This window comes from Ovis aries, chromosome 8 (assembly GCF_016772045.2).
Source record: "Ovis aries strain OAR_USU_Benz2616 breed Rambouillet chromosome 8, ARS-UI_Ramb_v3.0, whole genome shotgun sequence".
NCBI classification, from domain to species: domain Eukaryota; kingdom Metazoa; phylum Chordata; class Mammalia; order Artiodactyla; family Bovidae; genus Ovis; species Ovis aries.
The window spans coordinates 62924103-62928701 of NC_056061.1; the positions used below are offsets into that span (position 1 = coordinate 62924103).

The 4599-nt window shown below is 41.6% G+C and overlaps 1 long non-coding RNA gene across 1 annotated transcript; it reads left to right on the forward strand.

The window, feature by feature from the left end:
• The first annotated feature begins 1272 nt into the window (after positions 1–1272).
• On the forward strand, positions 1273–3681 carry LOC132660188 (uncharacterized). The gene is made up of 2 exons (XR_009601497.1): positions 1273–1432; positions 3321–3681. It is a non-coding gene; the product is annotated as an uncharacterized LOC132660188 (long non-coding RNA).
• Positions 3682–4599: the final 918 nt, after the last annotated feature.

Consider the following 4599-nt stretch of genomic DNA (forward strand, 5'->3'; position numbering starts at 1 on the left):
TACATCTGCTAACCCCAACCTCTCACTCCATTCCTCCCTCAACCCCCTCCCCCAGAGCAACCACAAGTCTGTTCTCTCAGTCTGTGAAGGACAAGAAAGTTTTGAGGAAAAAAAAAAAAGCTTTCCCCCAAGATGTCTGCTCCTTCCCTCAGTGTATTCAGTTCCTAAGGTTATGCCTTTCCCAACCACTGGCACTTCTTTTCCTCTGGAGATTTCCCATCTCTGCCTTCTCAGAGATTTCTGCATGCCTGAGCGGGTAGATGGTCTCACCTCACAGGATTTGCATGAATTGATGTGGGGCTCTCCAGGAAAGTAGTGATGGGTCAAGGAGTCCCAGAGGCATGTGAACGTTTTCTGTCTTTCCTGTATGTTGCCCTATTGGTTATTTTGTGTCTACTAAAACCACATCCACCACTGAAGAAGGTTTCTCCTCTGGTCCTCTTTCAATTTGTTGTGTGGTCAAAATGTTGGGCCAGCGCTTTATTTCATGCTACTTTCCTTTTTTGAGAATGATTTGATTGAATACAATGCAGAAGATGAGTCATAGTAATTCAAGTAATTAACTCTATGCTGCTTCTACTGCTGCTGCTAAGTCGCTTTAGTCATGTCCGGCTCTGTGCGACCCCATAGACGGCAGCCCACAAGGCTTCCCTGTCCCTGGGATTCTCCAGGCAAGAATACTGGAGTGGGCTGCCATTTCCTTCTCCAATGCATGAAAGTGAAAAGTGAAAGTGAAGTCGCTCAGTCGTGTCCACCTGTAAGTGATCCCATGGACTGCAGCCTACCAGGCTCTGCAGTCCTTGGGATTTTCCAGGCAAGAGTACTGGAGTGGGTGGCCATTGCCTTCTCCCAATTAACTCTATAGGTTACAACAAACACTATAGAGCATTACTAATTATGCTGTACATATATGGCTTTTGATTTTCAAGATATGTAAACTCAGTCACCTGCTTTATGATGTAATCAATTCAACATGCCTGGCCCTGTTTTTTTCTTTTTATTTCATTTTGTTTCTGCAACCGAGGAAATTGAAGGAAGATGGCTTAAGTAATTTACCCTGGGTCACAAAAAGGTATTCTGTCTCAGGGAAGAAATTTGCTCTTTTAGGATGACTAGATAAAGTATAAATCACTTCAAACAAGAAACACTTTAATAACACTAAAGTAGTATGATTTTTGAGTCACTGAAACAGCATTTCCTGAATACTCTGGGAGTTTCCTTGGACATATTCCACTGAAGTACAAATAAGCTCCAACTCAATTAAGTCTTTGAGAAGAAGTGAAGTTATGAGAGGTTCACATGACAATTTTTGTTTCTTCAGGGATGTGTTAATGGATGAAAGACAACAAGTAATTAGTCAAGAATAATCCATAACACTGAGAGGAATGAGAAAGGAAGTTAGATAATGGTCAAGATCATTTTAACTGGGAAGGTAATGAAATTTGCTTTTCCATTCATAATAATGCATATGCTTTCAAAATTTGGGTTTTCAGATCCTTTCCTGAAAATGACTATAGAAAATTGTAAGGGACATGCAGAAAGAGGACATATTTGGACATCTACATGGAAATGTCAAGTTCCTGGTTGAAGATTACGTTTTACATATACCTGGATAGGCTTAGTCACTTGGGTGCCTGAACAATGCAGGGTGTTTGCTGTCTGACTGTGTGGGAATTTCTTTTGGTCCTGCTGAGATGTGTGTATAGAGAAATCTCCAAAGTCATTGCAAAGGGTAATGACTAACTTGAAATTCCTTGAAGAGAAAATGGGGAAATTTCACAAAGGTCTCACCAGAGGTGGAAATTAATGTCTCAAAATTTTGGGAACTGATTATATAGCACATAAAATCAACAAACAGAGTGGGAAAATTTCATTTCCCAGGAAGTCCTGAGGGCAGCCGTGCCAAGCCATCCCAAAGCCTGTCACTAATAAATCCCACAGACAGGATGTATGTCAGCCCAGAAAATATGACAAAACTCATGCAAAATCCTCCCTGACCCCGGTAGAGTACTTTTCAAAATCACATTTTTCAATCAAAATAAAATTTAAAATACCTATATAGCTAGATAGACGCGTCAGTGTAGATATCCATACAGAATACTGTATTTAAAAAAACATGGAATTAAGAGCCAGAACACCTGGTTTGAGAATCATCTCTACCTTCATCCCTCCAAAAATTCTTTGAAATATGGTTTCCTGTTTGTAATATGGGCTAATAATGCTTTTATTTCTAACTTAAGTTGTTATGAAGCTCAAATGAGGAAATAAACATGACGGCACTTTGTAAACAAAACAACTCCTCAAATGCAACTTAATATTATGTTCCTCATTATTTAAGAAAACTCACTATAATGGAAAAACTTCAATATTCTCTGATGCTGTGGTCATATCTATAAAACACATGTAAACCAAGACCAAGTTTGGAGCTAAAGGTGAGGGTGTTGGAGTCAGGGACGCAGCCATAAGGTGCCTTCTAATTTTATGGGTTTTGCGGGACAACTTAGAATAAAAGACTCCCAAGTGATTATATATTTCTCCTCAACTCATTCCACCAGAGACTCCTCTGGTAAATAAGATCCTTACATTCATGAAGATACAGTCTTGGTGACTGAGGTGATTAAGAGAGTAGGCATTGAAGCTTAACTGCTGCTGCTGCTAAGTCGCTTCAGTCGTGTCTGACTCTGTGCGATCCCATAGATGGCAGCCCACCAGGCTCCCCCATCCCTGGGATTCTCCAGGCAAGAACACTGGAGTGGGTTGCCATTTCCTTCTCCATGAAGCTTAACTACCTTGGTTCAAATTCTGGTTCTGCCACTTACTGGCTATATGACCTTTAGAAAATTCCTTGACCTCTTTGCATATCATCTTCCCCATATGCGAAATAGGGTTGATAATTGTATCTACACAGAAAATGCTCAGTAAATGTTACTATACCATGGTTCCAATGACTTTAATCAGCTAAGAAGGATGGCAATACATAAGACGGGTGTTTTCCTCTTTTTATCTCTTAAATAAATCGATTTCTACTCCAGAGCAACACAGCTACTAGTTTATGCAGCGTCCTCATGTGCACCAAAGGCAACCGTTCCTCGAACTCTGAACCACCCTGAGTGGGGGTGGGGGGTAGTTTCTCATGACAATATGGCATCTGGAGTCCCCAGGACTGAGCACTGAGCAACCTGTCTGATCTTCAGTGGCAGTCCTGTCTCTGAAACTCAGTCTCTTTCCATGAAAAAAAAAAAAAAAAAGTCAGTTGTTGGGTTAAAACTCTCTAAAAAGCCCTTATAATCCTAAAAAATTTCTGCCTTTTTTTTTTTTAGATTTTTGGATTGCCCTCAGGGTGAAAGACCTCATTCTAGCTGAGGGTGTTTTCCTGGGCCAAGAAGAGATAACGAACCAAGCACAGCTTAATCTCAGGCTCCCTGGGGACTGGGGCAGACAACAGAGCATTTTCAACACATAGCTGGTGAGGCTTGCATTTCTAGCCAGGTGAGCACTCTTCCCACAGCTTCTCCCCGCAGAGAACCCAAAGCTGGTAGGACACAGCCTGAGTATCTCCTGAGACTTCTAGACAGACCCAGTAAGAAAGTCTTGATTTGGAACAAGGATACCTTTGCCTGCCTCTCACCTTCGCTAGCTAATGCAAATAAATGAATAAATGAAATAACTTCTTTTTTTATATTGTTGAAGACATGTTGTCTGAAGAAAGAAAAGTTTTTCCTTTTAGTAATAACTGACAGGAGTTGGGTATGGTAGGAGCAGGACCCAAGCCACTGAGCTTTCTTCGAAACCACTTTCTGCCCTCAGGGCCCCAGCCTGGACAGGCCTGCTCCCCCACCCAGATTCCCTCTTTGCTCCACTGAAGCTCTCCTCAGCCTCTCACTTCCTTCTGCTTCTCCAGTCCTTCTCTCTGGTACATCCAGACCTTTCTTCCCAGGCCCCTTCTCTCTTCAATGCTGAAAAAAAATTGATGACTGAACTATCAATTCAGTGAAGCCACCTGCCCTTACACCAATTGACTCCAGTGACCCCCAGTGAGCCCCATCAAGTATCTCTGGGGTTGGCTGACAATTTGAAGCTTAGCCTCGTCTAGAAAACAAACTAATAAGTTCCCTTCTCACAGGACCTGTAAACTAACCTCCTCCTCAGAACAGAGATGAGAGGGATGTGGCTTTTACTTACTGGCCTAAAGGCACATCATACATTCAATTTACAGATGTCAAAAAAACTGAAGCACCAGAGAGACAGAAAATATTATAGGAAATTTTATAATCTCCCCACATGTCTTAAAACCCAAAGAGAAGTAAGCTACACCTGAGTGTCAGAACTGCCAGGAATTTCCTGAAAGGTATCAAAGGGATCTAGAAACATAAATCACCATGGGCAGCCCAACTGAGCATGTGAAGACAGTTCGTTCAACCAAGTGCTCTGTTTGACAAAGGATTTTCATTTTTGCAATCTTTTTTGATGTACATTGCCATAACCCTATGAGATAGTCAGTCCATATGTAATTCCTACTTTAGAGATGACAGAGCGAATGCTTAGGGAGGCAAAGTGACTTCTAAAATCACACAGTTGAAAAGTGGTGAACAGGGGAGA